General features: G+C 47.6%; 1 long non-coding RNA gene across 1 annotated transcript; it reads left to right on the top strand.

Moving 5' to 3' along the window:
• Positions 1 to 7,854: 7,854 nt before the first annotated feature.
• LOC141275704 (uncharacterized) lies at positions 7,855 to 14,956 on the top strand. The gene is made up of 2 exons (XR_012323925.1): positions 7,855 to 10,744; positions 14,739 to 14,956. It is a non-coding gene; the product is annotated as an uncharacterized lncRNA (long non-coding RNA).
• The last annotated feature ends 135 nt before the right edge of the window (positions 14,957 to 15,091 follow it).

The raw sequence follows: 15,091 nt of genomic DNA, 5'->3' as shown, positions 1-15,091 counted from the left end.
GTCCCCTACTTGATTATTTAAACACTGGTCCAAATCCAGATGGAATTAGGTGCCCCTTACTGCAGTCAGACAGTCTGTAAGGTTTGATACGGATCTTCTGAGTGGACAAGATGAGATTAGATTGGTCTCTCTGGGAGCCAACCCTATTCATTTTGTAAGAAAGTTATCCTGGAGGCCTGAGGACTGCCAAGAGCAAAGTGGAAACAGAGCCCAGTCTTTTCCTCTTATCAAGATCCACAGTTGGTTCCACATTAAGCAGTGGAGCACTCGATGGTAAAAGGATTTGAATAATGAATTGGATCAGAAGCCAAGAAGGAGGTCTCCGCCACCCACGACTGGAATATGAATTTCATGTGTTGTAACTTTATTACCATTTTTTGTTTAACGTATGACAGAGACCTAAATCTCTGGCATGGAGTCAGTGGCTATTTTTAGGTACTGGGTTTTCTTTCATTTAATTGATATTTATTGAGCCCCACTATGTGCCGGTCACTGCACTACAGACCTCTCCGTGCGCTATGAGCTTTAACCCTTAGAATAATCCTCATATTTAATTAATACTTTACAATTGTGTAGCATGTTATACTTTACGAGGCACTTGCATATTTATCTTCCCATTATACTCTCACCTGAAAGGTGAGTGTCATTGCCCTCATTTTACAACTGAGAAAACTGACACAGCTAGTGAGAGGAAGAGGGGCTAACCCAGCCCTCATGATTCTTGCCCACCAAACTCTGATGTCTTTCCTGCTATGTTCCTGTCTCTCCCAAGTGAGCAAAGGCTCTGATACAGATTAACAGTTAGTCGCAGTGGTTCTCGAAGTGTACTCCTGTCTCTGGACCATAGCATCAGCATCACCGGGGAACTTGTTGAAAGACTGATGCTTAGGCGCCAGACCTTCTGAGTAGGGTCAGCAATCTGCGTGGTAACAAGTCCTCCAGGTGCTTCTGACACAGACTAAATTTCAAGACCCACCGGACTAGAGCACTGGTCTAAAGATGAGAGGACGAGCTCACCTAGGTTCAGTAACCTGTGAAAGGCCTCTCATAATAAAGAAGTTGTGAGCTAAGATTTGAACCCAGGTCTGTCTGGCTCCAACATCACCTGCTTCCTATTTGGGGTTCCTTACTATAGTCTTAGATTTTCCATGTTGGTAAATTCCTTTCTGAAATACCCTTTGGGGGAGGGGAGAGGTGGCCACTAAGAAGACAAAGGTCTCTGGATGTGTTCTTCTGGAGAAAGGCACAAATTCTGCCCCATCTAATGAGTTTCTGCTTTCTGGGTGAGATGAACAGGAGGGATGGTCCTCAAAGCGGCCTCTAGAATGTCCAAGTCAGGAAATCCGGGAATACAGCTGAGGGTCCAAAATAGCTATCCAGAGTAAGCACGTGGCACCCGGATCGTTCCTGGCCCAAGTTCTTTGTTCACTCTTGATATTTCACTGGGATGGAGTTAATGGCAGGGGGGCTCCTTGTTCCCTGCCTTGCGATACTCGTGCAGCCATGGCTTGAGGCAGAGTGGGAATACCTGCAGCTCCTTGGAAATCCCTAGTGCTCTCTTCACTGGCCGAGATCCATAGCCTGTGGTCACACGTGGACTCTTGCAGCGGTGTGGAGTAAACAAAAGTGCCCACCTGTTTCTCATGAATTTCGTCTGCGTTTTTTTTTTCTTTCCTCCTTGAAGCAAGAGCCCAAACCAAGGTTTAGTCCATAGCTCAGAGGTCTTCCAGGGAAATCAGAACTGGTCCCCATCCTGCGTAGCAAGGCCTTCCTTCCACAGGCTCTAGAGATCAGCAAAGCAGCAGACTGAGCCCTTGGGTACAATGTGTTTGTTCTCTTCAACACATTCTTTTTGAAAGAAGGAAAGTGCTGTCCATGTACAGAACACCTCCTATACGCTGGCACTGTGCTAAGTGCTTTGCATATGTTATTTCATCCTATTAAAACTCCAAGGAAGGTACTACTATTAGCCCCATTGTACAGATGAGGAAAATGAGGCTCTCAGAGGTCCAGTTGCTTTCCCACAATCGCATGGTTGGGAAGTGGTGAAGTAGGATTCAAATCCAGGTCTGAGTGCAAATTTCTAGCTCTCAACCATTGTGGGACACAGGCTCTGACAGCTGTGATGCTGGCGGAGAAGGTCTGTTTTGAAAGTCTTGCCACATTCTATTTCAGCCTCTTTCCTCCAGCCCCACAGGGCTTGGCAACAGGAGAAGTGGGACCCTGGAGCTATGGCACTCATCCATGTGGGCCACAGCTGTGGTTGTAACTCAGCAAAGGCCTCCACTGGGAAGGCTTGCAACTAGAAGTTGGGAGGGGCATGCTTAGGCCATTTTGGTTTTTTGAAATGCTTCCTCCAAGTCTCTATTTCTTACTTCATACCTCGTACCCCAGTAGATAAACAGTAGTTTGTTGTTGTTACTGTCTAAAGAGTAACCAGATTCAGTGTTTGGAAAATCACTGTAGGTGCTTTGGGTCTGCTTTCAATGTGCAGGCCAGTCTGCGTCCTGGGTTCCTGGGCCAGCAAGGGCATCTTAGGAGTTCTCCCAGGGCACTCCAGTTCTGGTAGGGACACCAGGTACAAACCTTGCCTTTGCACAGCAGACATCATGGCAGGAGGTGGTCCAGGCTGCTCTGGGGAGGTGGAAGGTGCAAAGCCTCCCTCCACGTGCTGCTTGGAGCAGACTTGGCCTCAATCCAAAGTGGGGACCCAGGAAAGTCTAGTTGTCTCCCAGCGTCTGTGCGCTCTCCCACACTCTCTTCCTCTATGTACCATATCGAGGGCCTTTCTGCAAAGAAGGGTTTGGAGATATCCAGGGCTAGTGAATTTAACCACCACCTGCCCCCCAGGGTGGGGATGCAGAGCTGGAAATTTGCAGTGTATACATGGCCTGAAGCCAAAGGACTAAAACCTCTGCCTCATGGGGTGGGAGTCCGGCACCCTGGGGCAGGGAGGGGCGGCACCTTGGCAAGTGAGTAGGAGGGCCTCCTGCCCCCAGAGTTCACTTTGTAGGTGGTACCTGCTCTGAACTGTCCAGAGACCTATGAAGCTGGTTATATATCCCCTGTTACCGCCTCTCCCTACCGACCCCCGGCAACACACCTCCCCTGGCACCAGCATTCCCTGTGTGTGTCGGGGAGGTTTCTCAGCACCTCCCTCGCTGACACATCAGACCCACCCAAGTCAGATGGGGCCTCCCATTTAGTCACTTAGGCCTCTGGAGTCTGGGTGGCCCAGGCCTCATGCCAAACCCACGGCTGCTAATAGCAATATTATTATAATGGCTTTTATTCTTAAATTTCCTCTCTTCCAGGAGCCCCAAGGTCTTTAACAAACGGAAGAATTATGCTGCAGGCCAAAAAATAGAAACAGAAAACATACACCTTATTCCAATTCTACTCCTCCTTCACGACCTTGCACGGATGCTTTGAAGGGTGGATGTTAAAGATTTATCGGGCTTCCCTGGTGGCGCAGTGGTTGAGAGCCCGCCTGCCGATGCAGGGGACGCGGGTTCGCGCCCCGGTCCGGGAGGATCCCACATGCCGCGGAGCGGCTGGGCCCGTGAGCCATGGCCGCTGAGCCTGTGCGTCCGGAGCCTGTGCTCCGCAACGGGAGAGGCCACAACAGTGAGAGGCCCGTGTACCGAAAAAAAAAAAAAAAAAAAAAAGATTTATAAATTTGGGTGGGTATGGATGGGGAAAGGGGACCTGAGGCTTCTTATGGCCTCAGACCCCACCAGCTTTTCCATCTTCTTTCTCTGGTTTGGCAGCTCCAAGACCTTGGAACTCTATGTGGGTAGTCTAACAGACTTGTGTCTTGGAAGAAGAGATGAAGTTCAGTATGATTACGTTTGCCTCTCATGCCTCAGAGGTGCCTCCGGAGCCCAGCTTATTGCCATACAGCTTAGGACAGGCAAGAAACGAGGAGTTGGACAACATCGCGTCCAGTTCTGACCGCCCCTTTTCTCACCAGGGGTTCGGGCAGTGTCTACCAGGTTTTGTTTTCTCTCTGTTGGAGGAGAGAATACTATCTATCAAGATTTGATCTTCTGGTTCAAACTTATTCTTCACACTGATGACAGAATTGTCTTCCATAGAGAATCTGTTCCCTCCCTCAAAAAGTCTCAGTGGCTTCCCGCCACTGTGGGAAAGGGTTTCAGCTCCTTTAAAGAAGCATTCAAAACCTTCTATGATATGCCCCTACCTCTTTCTCAGCCTTCTTTAGCCCTATTGTAGCTCTCTTGTAACCTGGGGACACCAGACCACTCACATATACATTCATGCCTTTGCCCAGTTTCTTTTCCCTATTCTCTATGGAAATCCTTCTCACCATTCAAGGCCTGGATCAAACAGCATTTCTCTGGGACAGTTTCTTTAATCCGGAGGGTCAGAATCTATTGTTCCTGCCACTATACCCACACAACCCACTGCTTGCGCCTATGTTCAATAACAGTGATGTGTGAAGCACATGCTTTGGAATGAAACAGACCTGAATCCAAGTCCTGGCTCTGTCAGTTACCTGCCGTTTGACTTTCGGAAAATCACCAATCTCTAAGTTTTCCTGTGCTACAGAGAGTAAAACCAAAGCCTACATTACCTTATAGTGTTGTGAGGATTAAATGAGGTCATATCTATAAAATCCTTGGGAGAAGAAAATTGTGGGCAAGCTGAAGGCCTCGACGTTTCCCAATGCTGCATTCTAGGTGCCGTCATTAGCACCTGCCTGTCTCCCACACTGTGTGGTCAGCTCTAGGTCAGGCCCTGCTGGCCATCTTGAACACTTACCCCACCCAACTCCAACACCATGTCTTGTGCAGAGCGGGCATTCAACAGACATTTCAGACATTTGTAAAGCACTTAATTTCTTTGTTCCTCAGTTTCTCTCTCTGGACAGTAGTGACAAAGAGTAGCGAAAGGAACATTCTGGGCTCTAAAGAAAACCTCCCCAAGCACTCCTCCCAAGACCAGAGCCTGTTGTTAATTGGAAAATAAATGGCTCTCAGCTGAGCAGCCTTCGCCTTTCATGGGGCCTCCCGCAAGGCAGTGGCTGCTAGAGAGAGTCACACCTCCTCTGAGGATAATAATGACTGCCCTACACTCCTCTGGCAGAATGTTGGAAGATATATGAGGTAATCCACCTGACAGCTTTCTGAGCTCTTATGAAAAAGATACCCTTGAAATATAGGATACAGGTGTGCCTTGCTTCGGTTTGTGAATTGGGGGGATTTTATGAAAATCTGCACCTACAAGCAGACAAATTAAGGGGTGAAAATTAGCATCACAAACAGCCTCTTGGCTTGACAAAAAGATTCACAGCAGGATCCCTTTAAATAGGCAGCTCCCCTAGTGCATTTAAAATATGACTCAATTTATAAAGAATTTGATTTACATATACCCAGCGAGGAACACGTCTACTGCAGAAGGGGAGGCACATATGTTTTTTATAATAAAGATTGATAACTGTGCGGTTTTAAAAATATAAAATATTTCTTTCTTCTCATGATCTTTAATCATGCAGTTAACACTTCCACTGCTAGGAAGCAGCTCTGAACACTGTAGATGTGGCTGCGGGGAGTTGGGGCAGACCCTCCGGAGTACAGCTCCAGGAGAGAGCAGGCAGGATGGGCTCTGCTCGGCTGACATCGATGGGAATAAAGAAAGAACTGGCTTGAGATCACATCTGAATGCGACGTGCTGTTCCTAATTGGGTTAAAGGCTTTCCAACTTAACATAAGATTAAAAATCACCAAGCAGTGAATCTTTAATGTCTGAAAAAGTAAAAATCAGCCTTATTTAGAGGAGGGACCATATGTAACAGATGCAGAAGCCAGTAGATATGAATGAGCTCATTGTTCAAATTTCCTCTTTAGGAGTATTTAGGTATGTTGTGTGTGTGTGTGTGTGTGTGCGCGTGTGTGTGCGCGCGTGCACGCCAGCTGCTGCTTGGCAAGGTTGAGGGGAGTGCGCTAGTGGGAATAATGACCTCCCAAAGATGTCCATGCCCTAATCCCCAGAACCTGTGAGTGTGTGATGCTACACAGCAAGGGAGAATTAAGGTTGCAGATGGAATCAAGTTTACTAATTAGCTGACCTTAAAATCAGGAAAGTAGCCTGGATTATCCAGGGGGGACCCAGTGTAATCACAAGGGTTCTTAAAAGATGGAAGAGGAAGAAAAATCAGTGTCAGGTGATGCAATGCGAAAAAGATTTGACTTGTTTCTGCCTTTGAAGTCAGAAGGGGGCCATGAGCCGAGGAATATGGGCAGCTTCTAGAAGCTGAAAAAGTAAGAAAATGGATTCCAGAAAGGAGCACAGCTCTGATGACACCTTGATTTTAGCGCAGTGAGACTCACTTTGGCTATCTGACCTCAAGGACTATAACACTGTTAATCTGTGTTATGTCACTACGTTTGTGGCAGTTGGTTGCAGCAGCCGTACAGGGCTGGGGTTGAGGGTGCGGCGGTTCTCTAGCTCACTGGGCCTCTGCTGAAGAGGCAGGAGATGCGCAAAACCTCTGAGTGCTTCCGTGAACGTGGATGCAACTTCACATTCAACGGCTACCAGTCCCTGTGCCACGTACCACATTCTAACCAAGAGGTAAGGGGCAGTGGAAAATGGGAACACTGTGGCCTGACCCTTTGTCGACTTAAAAAAAATGCACAACGTGAGAGTTGTGAGTCAAGTTTTATTTTGGGCAAAATGAGGACTATAGCCCGGGAGGCAGCATTTCAGAGAGTTCTGAGAAACTGCTCCTAAGAGACAGGGGCGAAGGCCGGTATATAGGTGATTTTGGTGAAGGGGGAGTACATAAAATCAAGCACACATTTTTTTGCAGAAGGTTTCTGCTAAGTCACGAGGAGCAGTCATCACCATGAAGGATTTTAGTGCTTTTCTAGATCTGAGGAGATACAAGAATTGGGCTGACGATATCGGCTCCTGAAAATATCTAACTATCTGAAGACCCATTCTGCCAGTTTTCCCAGAGCACAGAGGGCCTCATTTCTGCTCTCCACCCTGAACTCCTTTCAGGGGGTGTTGAAAATCACCAGCTGCAGCAGCACATGATTTAATCCTTATAGAGGTAGTTGGCAAGTGCCAACGGCGAGTGCTAGTTTGCTGTTGACACCTTGCATCATCCTACATGTCACATAAGCAAGGAAAAGTCCTAGACTTCCTTCTGCTGCTGATGACTCTTCTCTTCCAGGTAACTTCCTATCTGTAGGCCAGCCCCTTACAGCCAATGGCACATACGTGAACAATTCCGACTTCTTCCCTTGTTTCTAGGCCCATTCTGACCTCAGAATCCTCCTCGCTAAGCAGAGACCTGGTTCTAGGACACCAACCCTCTTGGAACTCCTCATGTCTCTCAGCCTCTCCCTTTGTCCTCCCAGAGCAGGTGATGTGACTGGCTGGCCTGACAACCCGGAAAGCCTGGAACATGATTTCTATTGGACGGGCAATGGAACACGTGTCTGCCTTTGAGATCTGCTGAACCCCAGGGGGACTGCCCACCCCTCTGTGCATGCATCCCCCCACCCCCCATGGCAAGTGCACCTGGGGGGGTTCCATTAGTGAGCATCTGACTGGTGGGCGTGGAGGGTGTGAAGGGCAGTAAGATCAAGTCAGAGGAGAAGGGGCAGGAAGACTTGTTTGGTTATAAGTTCAGTTTCATCCCTGCCACCCAGCTTTTCCAGCAACAGAGTGGATGGCTTGATCCCTCAGCTGGTCCCAAACTTACCACACGGAGTGAGTGTGTGATTAATTGGCCCCAACAGTTTTCATGAGTAGAGTCTCCTTGACAGAGTCAAAGCTCTGAATTCCAAAATCCTCTGTGGTGAGAGATATATGAGTGTGAATCTCTCCTCTTACCACCTGTGTGATGTGCAGCAAATTAACTTCTCTCTCATTTTCTTCATCTCTAAAATACGGCTAATAATAGTACCTACCTCATGGAATCGTTGTAAGCATTAAATGAGATGATCCTATAAGCCCTTAGCATAGTCAGTAGTTTATAGGAACAGGAGGGGAGGACAACTACTATTGCTATCGTTATTTTTGTTGTTATGAAAGGATGGTAAAACGGACGCTTTCTGTTGTAGTTTCAGCTTAAGACAAGTGCCAATTTCTTCCCTTTTTTGTAGTGAGATGCTGGCCACCACAGCGGGATGTGCAGGGGAGCTGGCTTAGAGCTGGTGTTCCAACCATTAGCTGACTGACCATCAGAAGATTCAGAGGCCAAAACATTGGTAAAGATTGGAGAGAAAATTTCTTTCAAAAGAATTTTTTGTGTGTTCAATGGCACCCCTCCCTCACCAGCAGTCCGTGAGCATGTTTTCCAAGGACCTGAGGGTTCCAATGGGAGGGAGGCCTGGAGTTGTCTTCCAGGTCGAAGAGGACTTTCTGTAGGGGCAGTGGGACCCCAAAATGGGTGGGGAATGGTCTGCAGAGCTCCAGAGGCTGAAGGGGGGGTGTAAGGATCTGGGTGGAGGAGGACACAAGAGCCCCTCTTTCTTTTTTTTTTTTAAACTACCCTTTTAAAAATATATATACATATTCCTTTCTTTTTTTTTTTTTTTTTTTGCCACGCCACGCAGCTTGTGGAATCTTAGTTCCCTGACCAGGGATTGAACCGGGGCCCTTGGCAGTGAAAGAACAGAGTCTTAATCACTGGACTGCCAGGGGATTTTCCAGATCTCCTCTTTCTACTTCCACTCTCTAAGGTGTCCGGGCTTCGACAAGAAATTACAGAGCCTCGCTCTGCCAAGGTCAAAGATAACCACGCCCAGCCCAGGGGCAGTCATTCGCACACCCCCGCCTTCAGTCTCAAAGAGCCCTTACGTTCCATCCCCTGGAGCTCGACCTCCATCCTCTGCCTCCCACGCTGGAAGCAGGAGGGAGAAGTGAGTTGGTCTTTTGAATTGTTAGGTGGAACTGGACATGTTAGTTCCTGAACTGTGTCTGTTCCTGTGATTAGAAATGACCAGAGACGTAATTATCTCAACGGAAAGGATAGGGCACCTGAGATTTCACAGGGATGCAGGGCACAATAGCTCACAGGGTTGGCCTAAATGGGCAGCGGGGCAGGGAACAAATACAAGTATTTTCTAATGACACCCTTTATTTCTTACTTGTTAAAGACACCGATTATGTTATTTCTGTTGTCATTCTCACTGTTTTCATTTCTGGCTCCATGGACACCCAGGCAAGCAAACACTCTTTTCAGCTAGAGCCTCAGCCTCCCATCATTGTTCAAGCTCCTCCTTGGTGAACTTCCATGAACCTCATGCAAACACTTGGGAATTATTCCAAACTGCCGATTTAAGGCCTAGACTAGACTAGAGGCTGACGTCACTGGATGTCCTCCTCTAAAAGGCCAGGAGACGAAGGAGTGGGGAAAGGGAAGAGTTTAAACCACAAAATAGCATCTCTTCCTGTAGAGATGTCGTGCTTTTCCCATTCTTTTAATAAACAGAATTAGAGAGGTTATTCAAATATTCATTATTGGAGTCCCTGTACTTATAAGGTTGTGTAGGGAAATGAAAGTCATGATAACACAAAAATATTTATTCATGGACAGCCACCATGGCCTATCCCCCACCCATCTCACGAAGCCCTTTTTGGCGTAGTCTCCTGATGTCTGTGGGTTGTTATAAACATCTGATAGGACAATGCAAGCTAAGCAAATCTATTTCAGAGTCAAATTTCAAATCTTGCAAAAGATTGAGGAGAATGAAGTTGGAGAACTGCTCAAATCATAGCCATTAAAAATAGGGGTGTGCCAGTTAACAACAGGAAAAATTGAGAGTCAGCAGAGAGAGTGACCCCAGAGGCACCTCAAAAGGAAAAATATATCTATCAAAACACTATGAGAAGTCTTTGGGAAAACTCATAAAGCTCTTCTATACTTTTGTAAAAATGGCCCATCAAGTAAGATTGGCTATGAAAGTAAAGTACAAAGCAAAGGACGCAGTGCTACTGTACAAATATTTGCAAATTTTTTCCTAAAATAAAGGGCTTATTTTTTTTCGGCCTAAGAATGTGTATATGTAATTATAATTGAAATTGTGTTCAATATAAGCTTTTTCAAAGTTTAATTTCATAATTTTGAGTTTTCTTTTTCAAGTTCAAGCACCAATCACATTTTTCCCCCCTCCTATTTATTATAAAAGAGCCCCTTAAGTAGTTTCCTATTAAGTGGCTGTCTGCAATTATTCAGTAACGAAGACTTTCTGCTCCTAACACCCTGCTCTGAAGTACATTCTTTGCATACAGAGAACTTCACCACGGCCAGAACCAGAGAAGGCACTTGACTGACACCTGTACAATCCAGAGAGTCACTAGAGGGAACCCCCAGAAGGAGGAAAACCTCTGTCCTAAGGACAAATTCCAGCTTCTGCCTAACGGACAAAGGAGGCCAATTTTCTGTTCATTTTTGAGTGGCCAGTTTGTCCCTACTTCCAATCACCAACATGCAGAATTCCCCAAACCCCGTGTCAGCGATCCCCCACTATGGGATTTTAAGTGACACATGCACACAAAATTTATGTTCCCTGTATTTTTTATTGCTCTTGTTTGCATTTTCTCTGCCTGGAAACCCAACTCCCACCCTGTTCAGTGAAATACCAGGCGCTGATCTTCCCTGCTGGAGGTACCTGCCTGGCCTCCCAGTCCCTGGCCTGTGCCCCTGCCCAACCTTAGCCCTGAGGGCCTCTGAAGGCAGAAGCAAGATTCCAGTCCCAATGAGGTGAGGAAACAAGAGAGGCCCAGCTTCTCAGCCTCACTGAGTATTGCGGGCGTGGGCGGGCTTGCTTCCAGGCCCTCTCTTGGAGGAGGGCGGTGGAGGGTGGGAGGAGGTGTTGTTCTCCTGTCTCTGGACCTCGCCTCTCTCCATCAGTTGCTCAGGGGCTTGGGATTCTGTGAGGAGAGAGATGATGGAAGGGGGTTTCCCACATGCTCCAGTTCTGCTGACCGTCCCTTCCTCAGCTGACACCTGCGCCCCCTCCCACCCTCTCCGCCCCGCTGAGGACCCCATGAGTCCATTTTCTTTCCTCCTTGGGATGGAGTGAGGTAGGAGAAGCTTTGACCGCCTCCTAGAGTTCAGGGTGGGTCCTGCACAGTCCAAAGGGCACGCTGCCTCTGACCAACTTTGTCACCTCACCCTCCCGGGGAGAGGGCATGAATCTAGGACCACAGCTCCAGTGTGCAAGAAACGTGACTTTTTGTTCAAATCAATGCCAGTTCCATTTCAAATCCCATTCTGCTGGGTGGCGGACAATTTCTATCCCCGGGGATTGGGTCCCCCTTCTGGATGGCTCGTTACTGCCACAGCAACAGTGGGCAAGGGAGGCTGGGGGCGGTGGCAGGGACTGTAGAGAGGGGACCTCTGACCCGGTCAAGCATTCACGCCAGCCTCCCATGTCTGCATCTTCCCGGCCATTCCCTTCTGTCTCTGACCGACACAGGGTTGCAGCTGCGCTAGCTCATTCCCTGTGGCAAGACGTGAACTGAACTGACTCTTTTCTGCTACTTCCCGCCTCCTTGGAAGGCCTGGGGGGAACCCTCCCTCCCTCCTACAGGGCCTCTGGGTTGTGGGAACTCCGGGGGCGCGGGGAGGGCAGGGTGCTGTCACAGGGCTCTCCATCTGGGGCCTCCAGGAGTCCCTCCCACTCTGCTGCTCCTGCGCATGGGAGGTAGGGGTGGGCTGTTGCTGTTCTGGGGGCGTAGGGGGAAGGGCGGAGGTGTCCTTTGTTCTTCCGCTCCCAAACCTCTGTGGTTTCCCTCATTCCCCTCGGTCCTGAGAGGCGGGACCCTCGTCAGACTCTTCTGATTTTCCCTCTGCTCTCCTTGTCCCCCATCCAGTCTGGGGACTTGATCTCATCTCAGGGCGGGGTCCACCGAATCTTGTATAGCTTCACGTTTGAGTCTGAAAACCTAAACATTTGGATCTTGGGTGCCCTGATTCCACTGGGACAACCTTCCTTCCAGACAGAAATGCCTCCTGGCTCACTGCCACATGTGGGAGAGTCACCATGCGACAGAGGTACTACTGTATTTATCAACACATTGTCCACATACACAGCAAATGGACACATACCACCAGTCGTGGGAAGGCAGCCCCGGGATGGGGAAAAGCAGAGCCAGTGCTCCATGAATATGCAATTATAGGCTAGAAAGCCTAGACGATTCCATTTTGTTGCTAGTTTAAGCATGTAGGTATATCTCCTTGGCCCAACTCAAAACGTAGATGTTTATTCCATTTTGTGAGCGGGTCACTGGACAGTTTCAGCTTTCTTTTCATTTGGAAAAGAATCTCAGCTTCTTGTGAGTAGTTAAGTTTATTCAACATATAAATCTCTTAAAACCCATGCACTTAAATGCTTGTGGTTGTGTGGGATATTATCAGTGTCAGGGATGAGCAGAGTTGAAGGCATTTGGGGTCAGTGTACTTTCTTTAAATCTTCTCCAAACATTTTAGGTTTGGCAAAACTTGAATTGCGTTTCGCCAAACCCCTGCGCCTGTAATTTGTAAACCCCTGTGTATTTTCAGGGAAATGTAGTCCATATGTTTCTGATTGATTTACACTTAACTCATCTAAATGTTGTTTTGCTAGTGTTATTTGATGTCCAAAGGGCCTCAGAGCCTGTTTCTGTCTGTCTAAGCTGCCTTTTCCCTCATGAGACTTGGGAAGATCTGTTTTGCCAAGAGTAAACTAAATCGAACACGGCAGCGCCCCTCCCTGCCCCCATCCTCCACATCTGGACAGACTTGGGTTGTGTCTGAAACACTGATCTGACGGAGTTGCACGTGGCTTTGAAGTTGACCAAACACTCTACACCGAATTTCACTACGAGGAATCAGAACCCAAAGCCTCCCCCTTGGGGACCATGACCAATAACACCAGCACAGAGACCAGTACCCAGACCAGGCCAACTTTCCAGCCTGGCCTGTCCCTAATGGCACTGGCACTCCGCTGCCACCAGCCAACCACCCCATCTCGGTGGCCCCTTCCATTAGGACACGTCCATCAGAGCTTCACTGGAAGGAGTAGAACACAGTGAATAAAAGCTATCGGCCCTCCTGCTAGATCTTGCAGAGTAAGACTGTGGTTTTCAAACAAAACAAACAAAAGAAATCCTCAGCTAGTGCCCCACATCACTGAACCTTAATTTTAATAGTCTGCATTTGCTTTGCAAATGAGTCCAAAAATTACCAAGCCGCAAACCCTGGAAGCAATCTTACCCACTGCCAGAAGGAGTGGGCAGAAGGAATCAGGCCGGCCCCTTCTGCTCCACTGCGGTAGAAGTGGGGTGAGGGTGTTGCTGGAATTTAGATGGCGCCCACAATTTTGGACACACGGTAACTAGAAAGGGGGACATACTCATTGCAACTCTTTGATTCATCGTTGAGGGAAATAGCGCTTCATTTCAGAGGAAACGCTGTAATGGGCATTCGATCATGTTCAAGTACAGCCTATTCGGAATGAAGATATTTGAGTTAAAGAGGAACTAGGTGGCTCCGTAAAACACTGTGAGGGGTTGTCTCCTCTGTATGAAGAGTTGCATCTCTGAGATTACTGTGGCATTGACTTAGAGGCCAGCCTGAGATGCTTCTGTTTCTTGTTGGACCCTGATAGGAACTGGGGAACATAGGTTCTAGGTGAAGGGGACACAGACATAGCATTTAATTGGGGGAAAGTAGGCTGACCCTGAAACGTGGGGCAAGTTAGGGGCTAAGGACAAAGATAGCTCAGACTCCCCTCCCTACCTCCAAGGTTTAAGCTTTTTGTTTCTATTTTGTGCTCTCTTTAAGCTCTCAGAAAATCTTGATCACTGTTATAGGTTGGTCTTGATTATGTTCTGCTGTAGGGGAGGGGGTCTGTGTTTATGCTGGGGGGATCCAGCAGGACTGAGAAGGAATGGAACACAGTCCAGGGCAATATGACGAGTGACAAACAGAACTGAGCTCTAGAATGTGAACATATTCCTGGGGTATTTACCTGGGTGGGGAGGGACACACTGAAGACTGGCTTTCCTGCAGCCTCCGGGCATAGATGCTGAGTTAAGGGCAGAGTTCAGCCTTGATGGCTGGAGAACCTGGGGACACCAGCCTCACATTAGTGTTAACTCGAGTGGGTGGTCTAGTGGCATTATTTGCAAATCTTACTTACCCAGGGCAACCGTGGTGCTGCCACAAGGTCCCCCATGCTGGAGCCATGCAGGACACAGCCACATGGGCCACACAGCTTCTCCGGCCTCCCTGAGCCAACAGTGCGCCTGTCTGGACTGCATGCTATCCCCCGACCCTACTGTATAGGAACTGCATTTTACTGTCAAGCCGTCAACCCACATTGAAGGCTGGGAAGTGCATCTCCTGTTAGCATGTTATGAGGCCATCTCTTACGATCTTACAGTCTCCCTTGGTGACTCTCTAAGGAGAAACTTCTTCCTGATCTTAGTACCAGAAGTAGTTTAGCTTCTCCTGAGGGCGTGGTTGTATTTTGTTCGTGTGTTTACTTTCTTTTTCATTTTTAAGTTATAAATTTTAAAAATTGTGGTAAAATACACATAACATAGAATTTACCGTCTTAACCATTTTTAGGTTTACAGTTCAGTGGCATTAGGCACACTCACCATATTATGCAACCATCACCACTGTCCATCTCCTGAAGTCTTTTCATCTTCCCAAACTGAAACCCTGTACCTGTTAGACGTTAACTCCCCATTTCCTTCTCCCCTAGCTCCTGGAAACCGCCATTCTACATTCTGTCTTGATGAATCTGACTACTACAGGTACCTCATAAGTGGAATCATATACAGTAAGTCCCCTACATATGGACCTTCAAGTTGCAAACTTTCAAAGATGCGAACTTGCATGCCAGCCCCTGTATGCCAGCTGTTGTAATGTACTACTGTACTTTTCAAGGTACTGTACTGTAAAATTAAAATGTTTTCTTTATTTTGTGTGTGTGTGTCTGCTTTTTATGTATTATTTGTGTGAAAAGTATTATAAACCTGTTACAGTACAGTACTATATAGCCGATCGTGTTCGTTGTGTACCTGGGCTAACTCTGTTGGACTTATGAACAAATTG

This window comes from Tursiops truncatus, chromosome 1 (genome assembly GCF_011762595.2).
Source record: "Tursiops truncatus isolate mTurTru1 chromosome 1, mTurTru1.mat.Y, whole genome shotgun sequence".
Lineage (NCBI taxonomy): Eukaryota > Metazoa > Chordata > Mammalia > Artiodactyla > Delphinidae > Tursiops > Tursiops truncatus.
The sequence above is the reverse complement of the archived record's forward strand: the minus strand, read 5'-3'. Positions and strand labels throughout refer to the sequence as shown.